Source organism: Caretta caretta, chromosome 7 (genome assembly GCF_965140235.1).
Source record: "Caretta caretta isolate rCarCar2 chromosome 7, rCarCar1.hap1, whole genome shotgun sequence".
NCBI lineage: Eukaryota > Metazoa > Chordata > Testudines > Cheloniidae > Caretta > Caretta caretta.
In genome coordinates this window covers 71,112,140-71,134,100 of record NC_134212.1, presented here as the reverse complement: position 1 = coordinate 71,134,100, position 21,961 = coordinate 71,112,140, and the positions used below count along the sequence as shown (strand labels likewise).

Sequence of the window (21,961 nt, the reverse complement as noted above, 5' to 3'; positions counted from 1 at the left end):
TTGTTCCTGTCTATTTTCCCCTTCTCCACTCACCCACTGAAATTAACTTCACCTGCTCCTGTGGCCTCTTACATCTTCTATGCCAGCAACTCAAACCTAGCTTTCCACCCTTGCCTTTGTGGCCAATGTCCAGTTTTGCATCCATTCTTGTTGCTCTAGTATCATCTTGAGCGTCCTCCTACTTTTTTTTCCATTTAATATGGCAAATATTTTAATCTTTGTCTCTCCTCACACACCATCTCTTTTCTCCTCCTTTCTCTATAACCCTTGACCACTCATTATTCTCCCTGGCACTTGAGATCATGTACTCAGGGTAATCTCTGATTTCTCCAGGTCCTTTTCTCCTCACATCCAGACTCTCACCAAATGTAGTCACTTCATGCCTATTACAGGGTGTAATCTTCACCCCACGGAAGTAAATGGCAAATTCCAATTGACCTCAGTGGGGCCAGGATTTCACCCATAATTTCCATTGTCAAAATGCAGGTTCATGCAGTGGTTCACTTTCCCGGACTACTGTAACTTCTACCATTTCACTTACTACTATAACCTCATCTCTCAACTGAAATAAGCTTCCACTGCTGCTCCTTTGACACTATCACCTTCTTACTTAATTCCATCCAATGGTCCCTGCCTATTTTCATTTGAAATTCAAATTCCCCATCCTCATTTTTCAAGATCTGCATCTTCTCTCCTACTGCACTTCAGTTCCCCCTCTATTCTGTCTGCTCATTTCACCTTGTTTCTCCCTATGCTCCTCCTCCTGCTCTCAACTTCACATCTTTTTTTCAAACTGATAACTACAGGGCCGGCCCACAACATTTTGGCACCTGAGGCGGGGAGCTCACCCCCATGTCCCCTCGCTTGGGCCAAAACTTTGAAAGGTCTCAATTCTGCCTTCTTCCTGTTCTACTCCTCTCATGGTACCATTCTGCTACCTACCCCAATAAAGGAGAACTAACAACTTAAAATGCCTTGTTCAAAAATTTTAAGAAACACTTCACTTTCAAATGCCTGAACAGCAAATGTAACTTTTCTTGTCTGCATAGTAAACACTGGCATTTTTTTCTGTTTGAATAATCAAAGTGGTGCTTTCCGTGCCTTCTTGGTTGCAAAGATTTGAACTGCTTCCTGCTGAAGGTCCACAGTCTGGGCCAGCTCATTCTCTACTGAGATGGTTGCAAGGCTGGACAGCCTCTCCGGTATCATTGTGGAGCATAGATGTGTTTTTATTAACTTCAGCTTGGAGAAGCTGCATTCTCCACTGGCAACTGTTACAGGAGGTGTTAAAAGTATGCGCAGAGCAACAAAAGCATTTGGAAAGAGGGTGGTCATCTTATTTGTGCACATATATTCCAGAACAGGCTTTGGAGTTGATCCTGCTGAAATGTATCTTGAAAGGGCTTCAGGTCATCACCTAAATCACTCGCATCAATATCACGCACGTCGTCATGTGTCAACACTGTCTCTAGTGCCCTGCATTGCTGGTGTAGGTCTTCTTCAGGTATAGTGAGGAGTTTTGGAATATCATACAACATCCCAAATATACTGCTGTGTTCCCTGAGCTGCATGAAACATTCTTCAGCTGACTGTATTGCACAATCTAGCACCTGATTAAAGAATTAAACTTTGAATTGTTGTTTGGGGTCTCTTTGGGATTATCCCATGCCTCGTAATCAAAATTTCTTCTTCGGTGACTTGTATTCTTGAATGGGTGGAAAATAGCTTCACTGTGAAGTTCCTCTGCCAACTTCTGGGCACGCTTCAGAACATTTTGAAATCCCTCATCTGACCGGTAAGACTGTAGGTATGACTTTGCTTTGTCCAGTTGTTCCATTCCTCCACATATATAAAGGTCAACACCTTGGAGTCTCTTGCTTACAACATTTATTTCAAACAGTGTGTCATGCCACAACACTAAGCCACACAGTAACTGTACGATCTCATTTTGAATTGTTTTTCCAAGGTAGTGGTGTGTGGGCTACTAGGATGATCCGAGGAATGGAAAACTTGTCTAATGAAAGGAGACTCAAGGAGCTTGGCTTGTTTAGCCTAACTAAAAGAAAGTTGAGGGGAGATATGATTGCTCTCTATAAATATATCAGGGGGATAAATACCGGAGAGGGAGAGGAATTATTTAAGCTCAGTACCAATGTGGACACAAACTGGCCACCAGGAAATTTAGACTAGAAATTAGATGAAGGTTTCTAACCATCAGAGGAGTGAAGTTTTGAAATAGCCTTCCAAGGGAAGCAGTGCAGCAAAAGATCTATCTGGCTTTAAGATTAAACTCGATAAGTTTATGGAGGAGATGGTATGATGGGATAATATGGTTTTGGTAATTAAATATTTATGGTAAATAGGCCCAATGGCCTGTGATGGGATGTTAGATGGAGTGGGATCTGAGTTACCCAGGAAAGAATTTTCTGTAGTATCTGGCTGATGAATCTTGCTCATATGCTCAGGGTTTAGCTCATCGCCATATTTGGGGTCGGGAAGGAATTTTCCTCCAGGGCAGATTGGAAGAGGCCCTGGAGGTTTTTCGCCTTCCTCTGTAGCATGGGGCATGAGTCACTTGCTGGAGGATTCTCTCCTCCTTGAAGTCTTTAAACTACGATTTGAGGACTTCAATAGCACAGATATAGGTGTGAGGTTTTTTACAGGAGTGGTGGGTGAAATTCTGTGGCCTGCGTTGTGCAGGAGGTCAGACTAGATGATCATAATGGTCCCTTCTGACCTAAATATTTATGAATCTATGTGTACATTTCTTGGGTGGTGACTCTTCTTAGATGCTCCTGGAGTACAGCATCAAACTCAGCCATCAGCACCACAATTTTAAGGAAGTTTCCATTGTTTGGCACATACAGCTGATCTGAAGTGCCACGCAGTGCTAGGTTTTGGGGAGCAAGCATTCTCACAGTGGCAAATGAGCCTTTTCAGAACATTTGCCAGTAAAAAGACTCTGATGCAATCTTCTCTTGGTGCTGATCATCTACGGTGACCTTTAACCTTAGTCTCATCTCAAGCTCTTTCCACCTATGGAATGCTCTCTGGTGATTTGCTGCCTTCTCATGGCATGCCAGATTTCTAGCCAGATTTTTCCAGTTTTGTTCCTGTAGAATTCAATGTGGCTGGAACATTAGACTGGAAGAGTTTGCAACAAAAACAGTATGCAACATTCTGGGTTTTTGAGTACATAAGCCATGGCCTCACCACTTTGTTATCATTGGGGATTTCACGCCAGTAATGTGTTGGATGGAAACTTCTATTTTCATTGTCTTTGGGGAACATGAAGTTTTTCACTTGCTGTGGCCCATGCAGTACAAGGAAGTCCTTCAGGCTACTGCTCAAGTGGGTCCACAGTCCTGGATCTTCTAGACTTAAGGAACTAAACTCAGCAGCAGCAGTTTCTTGCACCTCCACCACACTTTACTCTGATCTACACTTTTCTTCAGGAATGTGCATGGTTACATCCATTTGAGATGGAGATATGGATGCTGCAATAGCTGCCAGGTCACCTGCACTCTCACTAACTGGAAGATCTGGCATCTCTTCACCACTCACACCCTCACTGGGACTGGAAGGCTCACTGTGAACATTTGTGTCTATGTATCTCAGGAGAGCTCCTTCCTACTTAGATAGAAAAGCTTCCTTTGCTTTCTTTCTTTTTCTTAATGCTGCCCCAGAGGGGCATTTTCTTCTTTCACTCATGACTGCTGTTCTGTGCCAGCTAGAGTGGCTCTCAACATTCAATTGAAGGGGACAAATAAGCAGGCTGGTAGCAGGGCCTGAGTGAGAGAAGATATCAGCGTCTTAAGGGCCTAACTGTCTCCTACTACTTCAGTTGACTGCCTGTTCTCCTCAAGTGGGTTCAGGGAACCAGAAGGAAACAGGAAGCTTCCTGAGAAATTGGTGTTAATCAGTCCAGGCTCCTGGCGGTGCTCGAGAGATACATAAGAGGCTCCTCCTCCTCCTCTGTCCCTGCAGCTCCTGCCGCTTTCTGTTATTCCCTCTCACCTTTTCTCCTGCCTGCCTGTTAAGTCTCTTGTGCCCTCCTTCCTCCAGCACAGCACTCCATCACTTCTGTGCATCTAGAGCAGAGAAAATACACATGCACCAGCAGCAGACACAATTTTCTACACTCTGGGTCCTAGTGGCGCCCCCCACACACACACAGAGTCTGGCACCTGAGGCGGCCGCCTCAGTTCGCCTCATGGTAAGGCCAGCCCTGAATAACTATGCATGAAACTATGTCTCTATTCCTATGAATCTTCACTTGCTCCTTTAGATCATTCTTCAAATCCCACTTCTTATGTTTAACTTGCCACCCATTACTCTCATTCCTGTTTTTATTCTCCCCAGCCCCCATTTTTTAAAAAAAGACTAGGACTTAACATTAATTCACGATTCCCATTGTCTTTATTGTTCAGCCTTCTCCATCCCTGCTAGTCCTACCTTCTCCCTTGTCTATTTTTCTTCCTTTTCACTTTAATTTATACTATAAACCTGTGAGGGCAGGGATCTTATTTATAAAGCACCATATAAAGTTATGTATCTGGAAAATAATCATAATATACAAACAAATCATTTAGAATCATAGAAGATTGGGGTTGGAAGAGACCTCAGGAGGTCATCTAGTCCAACCCCCTGCTCAAAGCAGGACCAACACCAACTAAATCATACCAGCAAGGGCTTTGTCAAGCCAGGCCTTAAAAACCTCTAAGGATGGAAATTCCACCATCTCCCTAAGTAACCCATTCCAGTGCTTCTCCACCCTCCTAGTGAAATAACGTTATCTAATATCCAACCTACACCTCCCCCACTGCACCTTGAGACCACTGCTTCTTGTTGTGTCCTCTGTCACCACTGAGAGCAGCCGAGCTCCATCCTCTTTGGAACCCCCCTTCAGTTAGTTGTAGGCTGCGATCAAATCCCACCTCACTCTTCTCTTCTGCAGACTAAACAAGCCCAGTTCCCTCAACCTCTCCTCGTAAGTCATGTGCCCCAGCCCCCTGATCATTTTTGTTGCCCTTCTCTGGACTCTCTCCAATTTGTCCATATCCTTTCTGTAGTGGGGGACTCAAAACTGGACACAATACTCCAGGTGTGGCCTCATCAGTGCTAAATAAAGGGGAATAATCACTTCCCTCAATCTGCTGGCAATGCAGCCCAATATGCTGTTAGCCTTCTTGGCAACCAGGGTACACTGCTGACTCATATCTAACTTCTCATCCACTGTAATCCCAAGGTCCTTTTCTGCAGAACTGCTGCTTAGCCAGTTGGTCCCCAGCCTGTAGCAGTGCATGGGATTTTTCTGTCCTCAGTGAACCTCATCAGATTTCTTTTGGCCCAATCCTCCAATTTGTCTAGGTCACTCTGGACTCTATCCCTACCCTCCAGCTTATCTACCTCTCCCCCCAGCTTAGTGTAATCCGCAAACTTGCTGAGAGTGCAATCTATCCCATCATCCAGATAATTAATAAAGATGTTGAATAAAACCGGCCCCAGGACCAAACCCTGGGGCACTCCGCTTGATACCGTCTGTCAACTAGACATCGAGCCGTTAATCACTACCTGTTGAGCCCGACAATCTAGCCAGATTTCTATCCACAATAGCTTTCTATCTATTTGTTCTTCTCCAACTTCTTCCAGTGTTTTAAACACTGAATATACACATTTTCTTCTTATGGACATTCTGAATAGGGCTGGTCAAATATTTTACATTGCAGTTTGTTTTCAGTGGAATCATAGAACCATAGGATTAGAAGGGACCACAAGGGTCGTCTAGTCTACCCCCCTGCCAAGATGCAGGAGTTGTTGTGTCTAAACCATCCAAAAGAGATAGCTATCCAGACTCTTTTTGAAAAACTTCCAGTGATAGAGCTTCCACTATATTGAGCTTTCAACCAAACACATTTGTTTGCAGAAAGTTTGTTTTCCTTGAAATGTTTTTATTTTTCTTTGGAAAACCAAACATTTTCTAGTCATCTACAGTTTGTGTCTGAACATTTTCAGTTTTTTGACGAGCGGTTAAAAGTTACCGTGGAAAAAATGACACCACCAACAAAATTTACCAACCAGCTCTAATTCTGAGACTGTGCCTATGCGGGCCTTCTACGAGTATTGTGCATGAGTGAGAATCGTCCAGACAGAAATTTTCCAAGAGTTGAAGGTACACTTCTGTATATACCTGAGTTAGGCACAGAAACACTATGTCACACACAAAGGTATGAACCCAAATCACACATGCCCTTTGGAGTGTGCATACATTAAATCTGCAGCTCTTTGAATATTTGATGGTTACTATTTAAATTAGTTGCCTCATTCTTACAATCTCTTAATAGCATTGTTTATAATCCAGTATATACATACAGTCGATCTGTGATGGCGTGTCCACCCCGCACAAGGCCTGAAGGGGTAAATTAGGCCAATTAACCTTAGGCTGCACCTGGAGGAAACCTAGGGAGTGCTAGGGCCTAACTGCTGATGAAGTCCAGCTAGGGGGAGGAGCTGGGCAGGATCTATAAAGAGAGGAAGTTGGTATGCTGCAAGGGGGGAACCTGCAGTCATACTTCCTGATACAAGGGCGAAGAGCAGGGCACTGTAAGGACAGAGTAGGAAGCAGTCCAGGGAAGGTGCAGTTAGGGCTGTGAGAGTAAAAGCCCAGAGCTACTGGGTTGAGGGTCCCTAGACTGCAACCCAATGTAGACAGCAGGCCTGGGTTCCCTTACAAGTCACTGCTGGAGTGACACACTAGGGTTAGCCCATTGGGCTGGCTTGAAGCAGTCTGGAAGCAGACTTTGATGAAATCCCAGAAAAGGGGAGGGGGAGAACTTTAATGTGATTTAGCTGGAGGGTTAGTGCATGAGAGGCCATGGAGTAACTGAGGGGAACGACAGACTGAGTAATCACAGAAGTGGTGTCAGACCAGGTGGCAGGGCTAATTCCCCAGATAAGTCACAAGGAGGCACCACTGTGTGGTGAGTGGACCAGTCCCCATCACACCATCACGCTGCCCCCCCCCCCATCATCCAGTTGTTGCTTCCTTTATTCTGCTTTTCCTTAAATTAAAGATTCTGCACAGATTTTTGTGATGTATATACATCAGCTATGTACCTTTTATACCTTAGGGGTGGTGAAGTACATAAACGGGCAACTATTTTGAGAAACAAGAGTTTTAGCAGGCTGGAAAAACACACTCACCATGCTTTCTTACAGGGATTTTTCTTTTATTCCTTTTTGTTGTTGCCCGTTAGTCAAAAATAAAAAGGGATTCATGCTCAAATCATATGGTTACTCATGGTATAAAGAAAATATGCTTCCTACTGCTTTCACTTTTATTGATCATTATATTTCTGTTGTAATGGAAATATTGTTGTAATAAACAGAGGACTACAAATTCCTTTCTCTGATACAAATCCCGAGAAATAGTAGAAGGAAAGTGAAATTTAAATATGCCAGGAACGTTACTGTGATTTTGCAGCATGTTGATTTGTTTGTTTCCTCATGGCATTCTTTAATTACACTGTTGCAAATTACAGAGACATAGCCTTACTTTCTAATTACAAGCCTTACTTTTATGAACATCTCTGTAATTCATAACAAAGTGATCACCCCTGTAGATTTCTGCAAAGCGATCACTCTTGGAAAATCAAATTTCTTGTGGTTGGAAATCCATTTTAGCCATATAATTTGGAAGTAATAGCAATGAAGGAATGTTCTTCTTTACCTTTTCTCATAATATGACAACAACAAGGGAACATTCAATGAGACTGAAAAGTAACACATTCAAAAATCTATAGATTCTCCTTTTCTTTTTGTTTAATATGGCATGTAAATAAATGGTGGAACTCATTGGCACATGATATCATTGAGGCCAGGAGCTTAGTAGAATTCAAAAGGGTATTATATGGATAAGAACATCCACAGTTACACAAGGTACGATAAAAGCAGCTACACCACTGTAGAATGTGTTTATTTTTATATCTTTCTGTTTAAATCTAAGCCCCTCATCCTGCAAATACTTAAATCTGTGAGTAAGTTTACTCACCTGGGCAGTCCCATGAAACAAACTACTCACATGAGTAAAGTTACTCATGTGCATAAATGTTTGGAACAGCACCTTAGGTCCCAGTTCAGTTAGGTACTTAATTGTGTTTCTCATTTTAGTCATGTGAATAGTTCCACTGTCTGTCCACTGCTCAATGTTAAGTACAGGCTCATATAGGCTCCTGAACTAAGACCTTAGTGTGTATATGTGGGGGGTGGGGGGGGGGGAGGAAGGAAGCCTTGCTGTAAAGCAAAAGGCATTTGGTTATCAGCCATTGCACTAGCTAAATTATGAGGGAAGGGGACTATCTAGATTGTAAATTCTTTGGGGCAGGTACCATCTTTGTGTTATATGTTTGTACCACGTCTAGCACAATCCAGCCCTGCTCTCCTGTTGAGGCCCCTCAAAGATATTACCATGCAAATAAATAATAAAAACATAAATAATAATGAGAGCATTAAGTAAATGTGATCTAGAAATGTGCCTGTGCTATACCACTTACAGAACTACAAACCTGTAACACTACAGAACCTTGTGCAAGTACTACTTTGTGTCTCAAAACTAAAAAAAGGATAGAATATAGATGTGCAAGGCTTCAAATGTCATGAAGCCAACAGTACTGTTGCAGTATTAATTGTTAAAAATCACAATAATTTAAGTTCTAGTTAAGGATAAATGACTCAGTTCATACATAATATGGATAAGATGAGGCAAGCATTTAGAAACAAACATGAGCCCTGATCCCTCAAGCCTTAAGATGGATTGAACCAGCAGGGCTCTATATTGGCACAGAAGTCCACCTGCGTGATTGGTTTGCAGGACTGAGGCCATAACTAGTTATGCCTTCTTAGAACTGTAGTATCACAGCCTTCAGGCACCACAGATGGACTTAGATGACCTTTCATTCTCTAAAAGGAAAGGAGTACTTGTAGCACCTTAGAGACTAACCAATTTATTTGAGCATGAGCTTTCGTGAGCTACAGCTCACTTCATCAGATGCATACCGTGGAAACTGCAGCAGTCTGCTGCAGTTTCCACGGTATGCATCTGATGAAGTGAGCTGTAGCTCACGAAAGCTCATGCTCAAATAAATTGGTTAGTCTCTAAGGTGCTACAAGTACTCCTTTCCTTTTTGCGAATACAGACTAACACGGCTGTTACTCTGAAACCTTTCATTCTCTGAGTTCACAGGAAAAGAAAGCTGAAAGAGAGGAAAGATGGTCCAGTGGATATGGTGCTTGCCTGGGATTCAGGACAGCTAAGATCAGTCCTTGCTCCACCAAGCTTCCTGTGTGACGATGCACAACTCACTTAGGCGTACTCAGAAATCCCTCTAGACACATACCAGCATCTTTAGGTGCCTAAATGACTTTGAAAATACAGCTTTTATTTCTCTGTCTCTCTGTTTCCTATCTGTTTTGGAAAATCAGATAACAGCACTTGCCTACATCAAGGAGGCATTATGACGATAAATATATTGAACATTGTTTGGCACCCAGACACTATAGCAGTAGGGGGCATATAATTAGCTAAGATATAATTTCTAATCATGTTCGTAATGTGCAGGTATTGTATTAGTCTTACAGAGTTCCTCCAGATGCATTTCTAAATTCACTAGTCACATTTAGACAGAGTAAAGCAGCTATACCAGCAAGAGTAATGAATAATAAATTAATCAATTAGGACTTTCATGTGATAGGTAATTAACAAAATCTTTATGAAGGTACTAGAATATTTATCACCATCTTCAAATCAATGACATCTGGACTCACAGATTTCCAAATTCTGATGCAACTAGTACAGGTGTACTGAATCATAAAGGATCCTTAATTATGATCACCAACTGTCTAAATCAGTCTTAAGAAACCAAGAGTTTTTGTTTTTGTTTTGGAATTAATCTTCCCTATCCCACAATTTTTAAATTCAACTCAACGAAGTTCAAAACTGCTAAAAGTTCATGCATTTTTTCACCAAACTACCTTCCTCTAGACAAAACACATTAAATGATTTCGATCATAGTTTTAACCATTGTTTTTTTAAAAAAGCCAATTTACAGTTTTGTGGTTTAATGTTCTCCACTTCTTTGTAACTGATATGCTAATAGCTTACATCTGCACTTCTCTCTCGCAAAGAATAGTTTTTGACCATATGGAAACACCTAATTTCTTCCTTCCAAAATCATTGAAAAAGTCACAAAGAATATTTTACTTGGATGTATATTCTGTCTCTTTGTAAAACATGCAGTGACATGCAAATTTAAAATACTTTCAAGGCATTTTAAAAATAAAGAAAATAAGATTCAATGATGACACTGTCATGAAGCAAAAACCTGTCCATTTTTTTTAAGGCGTGATATTTGATTGTAAGCAGCAGTGTTTGTACTGGTCCGGTTTTACTCAATGATCATCTTTAAAACTAGGTTTTAATTCCCTAGCCTTATTAATCAAGTCTTTGGTAGCAGTTTAAAAGGTTTTTAACAATCATATTGGGATTATAAGAATTACTGGTGATTATGAAATAATACACACTCACACAAAAAACACAAAAACACACAGTATATATAAAACAGGCATTGTATGGTTGCAATTAAACCCTATAAATACCTCAAAAGGATATTTATTACAATTTAAAACCTACCTGGAGGTTAGTTAAGGGAGTTAGAAGATTCAAATTTAGGAGTAGCCAATGGGGTAAATTTAAAATAGTTTTAAAGTATCATTTCAAAATTCTTACGGGTTGACAGTCAGTAGAAGGGAGATATTGGATAAATTTGCATTTAATAATAATTTGCATGGGAGAGAAACTATGTGCAATAACAAGACAGATTATCTGTCTCTTCCCATGCAGACCCCACAGCAGTGATCTCTCTGCACTGCTGGGAACAGAAGTGGCTCACACCACAAAGATAGCTGACACCCATATTTCTCATACAGGAGTGGGGAGATGCTGGAGGGAAGTGATTAGAAGTTCCCAAACATACATGTGAAGCCAGGAACAAAACTGACATTAATGATAGCTTAAGTGAGAGAATGAACAGCTTTTTCTGTGCAATTGTAGAGAAATTCCTAGATACACAATGAAACACTGGCATTCAAGGGTTCTAATTCCAGCTCTACCACTGACTAACTCCTGCTCCCACTATGTTAAAATGTATGCACACTCTACTGTGATGAGGGCCAAAAAAGTATCTGAATGACTCAAAGCCATTTACATCTCACCTTGCTGTACACTCACTTGCCATCTAGACAAGGCCTAAAATTCTGGAGACCTGGGTTCTATTCTTGGCTCTCAAACTGTCCTGCTATGTGACCTTGGGCTTCGCTTTCCTGTGGCTGTTTCCCCTCCCCTCCCCTTGTCTATTTAGAGTGTAAGCTCTTTGGAACAGGTCTCTTACTACGTGCTTCTACAGTGCACAGTGAGGCTCTGATATCACTTGGGGGTTATAGGCAAAAATATAATACAAATAATTTATTACCATTAATAAATGCCATGCCTGTTGGCCTTTTTAGTCACGTAATGTAGCTGTAGCTCTCCCATTAAGACCTCTATCTAAATGAAAGTTTTCAGATTTTCAGTATTTCATCATGCAACGTCAGAAGGTCCTGGAATTTGAATGTACTGCATTTGAAGACGTAGGACCAAATTCACCACTGCAGGCAAAACTCCACTGATGTCAATGGAGTTGTGCTTACTTCTGCCAGCCATGAATTTGTCCCAAAATATCAGTAATTCACCTTGGCATTTAGGTTACCCAGTGACAGAATGTTCCTTCCAACCAGGCACATCTCTGGTTGTAAAATAGATCCCTTATTACCTTGTTAAAAAAACTCTACCAAAGGGTTGCACTCAAAATTTAGTGCCACCTTAATGTTTTGTTGACAATAGGATGAGAGTTCAGGACCTGAATTTGGTAGGTTGTTCCAGGTCAACAGTTACCTCAGCTAACTATCCTACCAAAACATTACGCTGCAGGCAGTTTTCCACCTGGAGAGAGGATGAGAGAAAGAATGAGCCACACATGACAGATGTTAGTCACATCTCTTAATGCACTTCTGGAAGGCACTCATATTCTACATTACTGAGGGCAGTCTATAGAACAGAACCTCTGTGGAAGGATATCCTCCACGTGGCCCACTGTCCATCACTGACAACGAGCTAGTGGGAAAGGAAAGAAATTTCGTCAAAGCTCTGAGAACATTTGAAAGAGAAAAATATGGTGTTCAGAGTATGTCATTCACAGAGTCCAATACCCATCACACCCTAATGCACATGCAAACCCATAACCTTACCACACACCCGAGATTCTATTTAAGGAATCCAATTCCTAAACATTTTTCACTGCTGTAATATTCACTGGAAGTAATTTTATTTCAGCACACAGAAATTTGCATTGATATCCTCACTGCAGACCTATACTGATTTGTCTTCTAAAAAGAAGAAATCAATGGAGTGTCTGGTGCTATCTCAGTTCACTGATAACTTTTAAAGAATGGTCTTTAATTCTGAGTAAAAAATCAAGAAATTCATGCTGCCTGATCTCCTAGGCCTCATAGAATAATGATACATTTAAACAATTTCAGGAGAGGTGCTTTTCATGCAATAATAAAAACTCTGAAAAAAGACACAGTATAGCTTTTTGAGATTCGTGTTTCAGCCCGGGAAGACCCTGTAAATCATGTCTTGTCATCCAGCTGTGTGCTTTATATTTTGCTTTGTAAGGTCATTGCAGTAGATTAAAGCAAATAGCTGTTAATAGCACAAGGGAGGAGTGCAAGACAGTTTTGGGAGCAGTGAAGATGCAAGGGACAGAAGGTGAAAAACTAGGCACCTGATCCAAAGAAACAAAGTAAACAGACTTTTATGATATAAAGGTAGAAAATACAAAAGTTCTGGTAGTCCCATCCAGTGATGAGCTCGCAAAAGCTGAAGAACCGGTTCCTTCAGTCGCTCCGGGTCTTTGTGGCACTTCGGCGGCAGGTCCTTCAGTCGCTCCGGGTCTCCGGTGAACGCCGGGTGAGTAAAAATTAAAAAGGGATTCTCAGGGGAGCCTCCCCAGCCGAGAGCTAAGGGGGGACCGCACAGGACAGTCCCACGGGCTGGATGTGGCCCGCGGGCTGGAGTTTGCACACCCCTTTAACAACTGGTTTTAAACCGGCTTCAAACTTTAACAACCGGTTCACGCGAACTGGCTCCAGCTCACCACTGGCCCCATCTTCACCATACAGCTGTCAGCACCCCCATCTTCACCACTCTGGCCCTCCAAACAACTCTTCTACATCCCCTTCTCCCAGCCTCCTGCAGACCTGCTCAGATTCAGCTGAGGGATTCTGGTATGAAGTTCCCAGCCTTTTATCATCAATAAATGATGTAATAATACTCATCTTAATTCCATTGTCATACTGTCAGTTTTCAAGTGGTCTGTTTCTTCCTAAGTTTCTTCCAATATTGAAGAGAGAGATGCCTATTTCTTTTTAGTGTAAGGGTATCAGCAAGCCTTCGATCTGTATGTGTCAAGTGCAGACAATCTTTGTTTTGAGTGCTAAGTGAGTGAAAAAAGGTCAATTCAGTCAGACACAGGATATTTTAGTTAGCACCACTTCTAGTTTTAAAAAAACAACAACATAGGAAACAGAAAGGGAATGAGAAGGTAAATACCATTCCAAACTACACTAAGGTGTGACTAAAGTGTGTCTGAAGTCACTGTTGGGGAAGTTGGGGAATCTAACTTCACTTGCCCCTTAAAAGTAAGTACACCACATACACATTGTGTTACATTTTTAATGCTGCCTTGCGTTATCCAGTCTAAATGCATGAAAGTAAAAGGGCCAGCCTGTAAAACTCAGTTATAGTAGAAAACTCAGCAGTCAAAGCTGATATTTCACAACGGATTTATACCTCTAGTCAACTGAGCTTTATATGATCTTTATCTTTATCTTTGAAAACTCGTGGCGAACGGGGGAAGTCCCAGATGACTGGAAAAAGGCTAATGTAGTGCCAATCTTTAAAAAAGGGAAGAAGGAGGATCCTGGGAACTACAGGCCAGTCAGCCTCACCTCAGTCCCCGGAAAAATCATGGAGCAGGTCCTCAAAGAATCAATCCTGAAGCACTTACATGAGAGGAAAGTGATCAGGAACAGTCAGCATGGATTCACCAAGGGAAGGTCATGCCTGACTAATCTAATCGCCTTCTATGATGAGATTACTGGTTCTGTGGATGAAGGGAAAGCAGTGGATGTATTGTTTCTTGACTTTAGCAAAGCTTTTGACACGGTCTCCCACAGTATTCTTGTCAGCAAGTTAAAGAAGTATGGGCTGGATGAATGCACTATAAGGTGGGTAGAAAGTTGGCTAGATTGTCGGGCTCAACGGGTAGTGATCAATGGCTCCATGTCTAGTTGGCAGCCGGTGTCAAGTGGAGTGCCCCAGGGGTCGGTCCTGGGGCCAGTTTTGTTCAATATCTTCATAAATGATCTGGAGGATGGTGTGGATTGCACTCTCAGCAAATTTGCGGATGATACTAAACTGGGAGGAGTGGTAGATACGCTGGAGGGGAGGGATAGGATACAGAGGGACGTAGACAAATTGGAGGATTGGGCCAAAAGAAATCTGATGAGGTTCAATAAGGATAAGTGCAGGGTCCTGCACTTAGGACGGAAAAACCCAATGCACAGCTACAGACTAGGGACCGAATGGCTAGGCAGCAGTTCTGCGGAAAAGGACCTAGGGGTGACAGTGGACGAGAAGCTGGATCTGAGTCAGCAGTGTACCCTTGTTGCCAAGAAGGCCAATGGCATTTTGGGCTGTATAAGTAGGGGCATTGCGAGAGATCGAGGGATGTGATCGTCCCCCTCTATTCGACATTGGTGAGGCCTGATCTGGAGTACTTTGTCCAGTTTTGGGCCCCACACTACAAGAAGGATGTGAATAAATTGGAGAGAGTCCAGCGAAGGGCAACAAAAATGATTAGGGGTCTGGAACACATGACTTATGATGAGAGGCTGAGGGAACTGGGATTGTTTAGTCTGCAGAAGAGAAGAATGAGGGGGGATTTGATAGCTGCTTTCAACTACCTGAGAGGTGGTTCCAGAGAGGATGGTTCTAGACTATTCTCAGCGATAGAAGAGGACAGGACAAGGAGTAATGGTCTCAAGTTGCAGTGGGGGAGGTTTAGGTGGGATATTAGGAAAAACTTTTTCACTAGGACGGTGGTGAAACACTGGAATGCATTACATAGGGAGGTGGTAGAATCTCCTTCCTTAGAAGTTTTTAAGGTCAGGCCTGACAAAGCCCTGGCTGGGATGATTTAATTGGGGATTGGTCCTGCTTTGAGCAGGGGGTTGGACTAGATGACCTCCTGAGGTCCCTTCCAACCCTGATATTCTATGATTCTATGATATACCTCCCAATTGTGTTACCATGTGCTGCCTCCTTCTTCCCTTTTACTCATGGAGAGTAAGGCCTTAATATGGAATGTCCTTTCCCCCGCTCCCCACCCCTCATGCTACTGAAGTATAATATTGCTCGCTGTGTCAGAATTTGGCCCTATGGGAAATGTCCCTCAGCTTGGAGTCACATTTACCTCTATCCTACAAAGGCCAGGCAACAGCTCAATTTCTTATAACACATTGCAAAGCAGATCTGAGGTTAGAGCAAATGTGATTTATATACTAACAAAATAAACCCCACGGTATTTAACCTTTCCACATTAATTTAGATCCATGTGTTAAGGAAAAGTTAGCACATGTGACTCCATTTTGGTTTGGGGCCCACCTTTGTTTAAATGCCAGCACACCATACACCAGGAGGAGTGATCCTTAGAGACTGAATCCCTGTGAAAATCCTCCTCCTTGTCTCCAGCCTGCCTTGACTCCCAGTATCTGGTTTTTGTCAGTCTCTAACTCCCTGTCTCTTGGCCTTGATGTGAGGCCTCCCATCCTGATAATAAAGGTTTCAGAGGAACAGCCGTGTTAGTCTGTATTCGCAAAAAGAAAAGGAATACTTGTGGCACCTTAGAGACTAACCAATTTATTTGAGCATGAGCTTTCGTGAGCTACAGCTCACTTCATCTGATGAAGTGAGCTGTAGCTCACGAAAGCTCATGCTCAAATAAATTGGTTAGTCTCTAAGGTGCCACAAGTATTCCTTTTCTTTTTTCTGATAATAAAGGTTACTGATACATGGCTTTAGGATCATGCTGTGTAATTAACATACTGGTATAGCACGAGGAATGCACCAAGCAGGGATAGGTGGTAGATAAGACAAGGGTTTGTTTATTGGCTAAGGTTTCCAATGCACGAGGGCAACATGCTTTGCTAAAAAGTATTTAACCTTTGTATAATCTGTATTCAGGGTCCCCTCCTGGCTAGCAGGGGGGCACCACGCTCGAGCGTAATAAACTTAGTGTCTTTTGGGAACTCTGCAGTTGTGGACTTTGTTTATGTGCCTCAGCCTAGATTCGAACTGTGCGTTACCTACCAGGTGTAAGTCGCAGCAGTTGTGTGCGTGTCCTACCAGGTGTAATTCGTAACACATGTCCCAAATTTGCATCTTGACCATGTTCAACTGACTGATCCATAAAATGTACCACCTTGGCTTTTGTTTTCAAGTAAGCTCGTCTTCCATAACATTATTGAGAAATCCTCTTCCATTTACACAAATCGTTAGGATCATTCATGGTTTTATCATGTGCAGCTGAATACTAATATGTTTTCCTTAAAGCCCTAACATTTTCTATTAAATAGCTCTGTTTAAAGATGATTATTGTGTATTACTTTTTTCAATATATGATGTGTTCTGTCTATATTATCTGTGAGTTATAGTGGATGTAGTGATAATGTTCTGTGGAATGTTAACTACTTAAGATGATCATTTCCCTTACATTGCTTCATTGCAGCTCTCTAATTGGTTATGAATGGAGAAATCAAACTGTCAGATTCACCCCACAACCCAGAGATCTTCCCAATTTAGCAATGGTATATTGATATATTGGAAACTAAATGCTGAATATGAAAATCTATAATATACATAAAAGATCAGGTCCAGAGGCATAAATTTAAAAAATAGGTGCAAAAGATTTGGACATAAATTATTATTAATTGTGTTTATTACAATAGTGCCTCAGGGCCCACCAAGAATGTGGGCCCACTGTGTTAGGCACTGTACAAATAATAGATTGGCCCTTTGTAATTTTGATAAATAAATATAATGATCATTATGTGGCAATTGGTCATCTTAGGTGTTTAGGAAGAAAATAACTTTTCTAAGTGTGTGTCTACACTACAGTCAGATATGACTGCAACATGTAAACATACTTAAGTTAGCTTTGATCTAGCTAGTTCAAATAACAATAGCAGCATGAGCTGTACAACCCCACCTAGGACCCTGGCTGTGTAGCTGAGCAACTAGCCCATGCTGCCATGGTTTTACTGCTACTGATATTCAAGCTAGCAAGATCAAAGCTTGTTTGGGTGTACAGGATGCTGCATGCTACCTCTGTATGCAGTGCAGACATACTATATGTAGAAAGATATACTGTTGCTTTTTTAGACAGGTTTTTGCATGTGTGAAAGTAGCATCCTTTTATCTAGCCTTTCTTTTCCCACCTTGCCAAATCCTACCCATACAAGATCATCCAGAAATACCCAATCTTACGCGTTACTTCAATTTGAAGGCATGTTGGGGTTATGCATTAGTAGCAATGTGATAACATGAGACAGCAAACATTTTACTCCACAAAAAAAGAGAGAGAATCCCAGAGAATGAAGCAAAAGGAAAGCAGAGTACTCTGTGAGGCTCTGAATTTCAGGTATTAAACAGAAAGGAAATGTCATGATTAGTGTAAGGGAGCCTATTAGATTGTGAGAGTTCTTACCTAGCAGCACCACTGGGGGTCAGCAGTTGCATCCCCTGGAATGAGCCTCAGGGCCAGTGCCAAGACCTGCAGATCTGGGGGATCAGCAGGAGGATGGAACTGGCATGCCCACACAGAAACATGCTCCCTGCAGCACAACACTTCTGGCGCTGTACCAAAGGGCTCCCAATGGCAGCAGCTGCCCTGCCATCAAGGCTGCTCTGTACACCTTGATCAAATGAAAGCTGTATTTTGTAATCCAAATATTCTCTACCAACAGATCAGTAGTTGCAACTCTAGTATTCAGATAAATACACATGTGCCAATAAAATCTTCACAAGGAAAATAGCAGCTAACCTGTGTTTTTCCTTTTACCTACACATAATCCAGGAGAAGGTTATATTCAGCCATATAAACACACAGTAATTATTTATCTCCTACATCATGCAGGCATTGTTCATGTTTCCTATTGCCATCAATATGCTAGTTTTACTGCTTCAGCAACTGAAGCCTATGCTTTGCTTATCTATTTTGGGCTAAACGTAAAATTTCTGTCAATCAAAAGCTATGTAAGGCAGACTTTCCCTCTTGGGTGCCTCAGTGGAGTAAAGTGGTATATCAGCATAATAATGGTAATAGATGAAGTTCCTGATGTTTGATTATCTCATCAAAAATACTCCGTGACTCATCAATGGAGACTTCAATCCAAAAGCTGCTCTTTCAAGGAATAATCCCCACATGCTTTCACATGACAGTTCTTACTTGTATTCCTAATAAACCTTGGCAACTGAATATAAGGTGATCCATTTCCTTTTCTCTCCCAAGTTGTTCCTTTACAATGTCTATGTTTAGTCAATAGTACTAAAACCCATCATAAACTTTGAGAATGCATGAATCTGGATTGGAACTGGATTTATATTGAAACTAATGATTTATCAACATTCATTCAAACACACACACCCTGTCACATATTCCCTTTGTTTGTATTCTGAACCCCTTCCGTTCACTTTCCGCAAATATTTATGTGATCCAAGTTCTGTTTGCCATAACGTTTGAAGAAACATTTGCTGGAGCACTCACAACAGCAGTGTTTGTGTAGCCATTTTGAAATCTTTTTTATGGGTCTGCTTGTCATCCAGCTGAGTAGTAGAAGCACTATCAAGTTATCTAAATTGCAGTTTGTGCTGTGTGATTGATTGGCTAATATTGAATACTTAAAACAGCAGTTCTTGTGAATACTTTTGTAAACAACTTGCTAATTTCTGACAAATTAATACATTTGTAAATATCTGAGTCTGTCTGTAGATAATTCAGGAGGAGAAAAAGTGGCTAAATTAGTTAAATGAACTGTTCCTAATTTTCCCACCTAATTTAGATCCTGGTGTACACTCCGCAGCTGAAATCTATTCCTGTTTTTAAATGTTCCAAGTGTTGAAGAATCCACCAGTGACCCTTGGGAAAGCATTCCACAGGCTAAAAAGATCCAGGGAATCAATCATCTTTTTACTTAAAGCATATTTCGGAATTGTGCTGAAAGATTGGAGTCCAAATAGATAATATGGATTATTATTATTATACAGTGAATTGTCCCAGAAAATATTTATCCACAGTTTCATAAGCCAAATATAGGAACTCCTCTGCTGAACTTTCTGCATCAAAACATATTTACTGTCATCATTATCACTTCCAAAATCAAGCAGCTGAATTGCATAATTTTAAAGGATATGGCTGTTAAGTGAAAAGTATAGCCAAAAAGCCAGTGTGTGACAGCCCTCTAATTTCAATGAGAAATATGCTGTATACCATAAAAAGCTTCAAACATCCTCACTTTCTAGAGACACAGGGACACATGAAACAGAGTGGAGAAAGTAAGGGGGGGAGAGTTTGCAAGAGCGGCTCCCTGATTCTGTAAGCTAGTCTGTGTCAGCCCTAAAGTGAGTCAGTGACTGCTGCATATGGTCCTAAGGAAGGGACCATATGCCATTTGGGAAAGGGCAGAGCAGAGCCCCACTGGTGCTGGAATGAGAAGAAGGGAGGAAGAAGGCAGCCCAGAAGGGTGGCTTCTCTAATTTATGCCAGGTGAGAACTTCTCACCACTAGGGGAATAATTGGCTGGCCAGATATAGCTAGGTTTTAGCTCTTTTGCACTGCCTGGCAGCACAAATAGTGTCCGACTAGAAATGAAAAACTGACCAACAGTTTGTGTTCTGCTATATTTTATATGATATAAAATAGGTAACTGATGACTGTTTCCATTTTGGTTCATTCCTGAAGTTTAAAGTTTCAAAAGATGATGCTAAGTTAGTCTTCATGTACATTTCTGAATTTATGTTTTCTGAGATGTACCTCTTATCTTTTTAAGTTTCACACTGCAGCTCAGAGGGAAAAAAGGACAGTTTCCCTCACAATAACATGAGACATACAGCATCAGAACAGATTATGTCTGTCAAAAGCTGACAATATCATTTTTAAGGGAGCAAACTTCTTACTGTATGGCTGCAAATCCATATCCACATTCTTAACACCTGGAGATTGCATGGGAATTTGCATTTGTTGTCAAAGTTTTATGCAGGGATCAAGGGCAAAATGTATAATAGAGGCCTCACATTGCAGATCCAAAAGCAAAATTCTGTACTAATTTGCTCTAAATTGAATTCAATGTTCATTTTTTGAAGGAGTCCTCAATAACTGAATCTTTAAATTCCTGTACTTGAAAGATACCTAGGTTTCTCAACAGCTACAATATGAATCAAAGGTTACGTTGTTATGAGGGCACTCTACAAAAAAGATGATTGTATATAGCTAAATAGTTAAAAGATAATGTGCCACTAGATGGCACTGAAGAACATGCAGCATTGTTCACAGGTTTAATAGGACTAAATGAGATAATGTTGTGCACTGCAAATGGCTTCTGGTGTGAAGCTCTTCAGACAGGACTAGGGTGACCAGACATCAAGAGTGAAAAATCAGGACGGGGTGGGGGGTAATAGGCGCCTATATAAGACAAAGCCCCAAATATCGGGACTGTCCCTATAAAATCGGGACACCTAGTTACCCTAGACTGGGACTTTTAACACAAGTCTTCACTGCTTGATTACTATGCACTATAACACAAATGGCATTGAGGCTGTCTCTACAATATGGAGACTATATCCGCACAGCTGTGCCAGCGTGGTTATGCCAGCATAACCCCTTAGTGCAGATGCAATCTATACCGATGGAGGGGTTTTTCTATTGGTATAGGAACACCACCTTCCTGAATGAGGTTAGCTATGTTGATGTACCAGTGTCTACGCTGGGGATACCAAAGTCAATAAAGGACAGCTTGAAACGTCTGCAACCCCTCCGCAAAGGTTCCTAAGACAGCACACAAGCACGGTAACCCTTTATTACAGTACCTCTGACTCACATCAGGAGAGAAGAATTCAGAGGGGTGAGTGCATATTTTATATAAACATCAGTGACTGCATAAATATCCTAAATATGGACTCTTTTGAAGAATATATATATTCAGCAAAATGCCACTGCAGCAATTACCAGCAAAATAATGCATATTTTGAATATTTTAGGAATGTCTGTATTGTTCCTTCTCTGGTGTGAGCTGAACAGAATAACAGTGACAAGACAGTAAAATTTAGTTGAGTGAAAAATTATTTCCTCCCCCAAGCAAACTTTTGGAAATGTATTTTATTCTGAGACAGTATTTGTTATTTGGTATAAAATGTCTGCCTTCAATTTTATAGAGCAATGTGTAATAAGTGAACCAGATAAGGGGCAGCAGGTGCCTTGTGGTTCAATGCACTGGTGAATGTTCTACTGAATATCCATATCTGAAGGCCCTTTGAAAGTGCAATCTGCACCTATATGAATTGAAAGCCAACTTTAACAGGTATGTACTGTATCTGATCACGATTTGGTGGCAAATTTAACATTAAGATGCTTAAACCTCTAGAATCGCAATAAGCTGATAATAATGTTTTAACACAATAAGGCAGTATGCATGAGGTGCTGTGCTCTCCAAGAACATTTTGCTTAAATGCCAAGTTGCTGTCATGAAATAA

The 21,961-nt window shown here is 41.3% G+C and overlaps 1 protein-coding gene and 1 long non-coding RNA gene across 3 annotated transcripts in view; one reads left to right on the top strand and one right to left on the bottom strand.

Moving 5' to 3' along the window:
- Positions 1-21,961, bottom strand: part of NRG3 (neuregulin 3) — an 894,861-nt gene that overhangs the window by 304,813 nt on the left and 568,087 nt on the right. The gene's annotated exons all lie outside the window — the stretch shown is intronic.
- On the top strand, positions 15,830-16,464 carry LOC142072779 (uncharacterized). The gene is made up of 2 exons (XR_012669351.1): positions 15,830-15,997; positions 16,217-16,464. It is a non-coding gene; the product is annotated as an uncharacterized LOC142072779 (long non-coding RNA).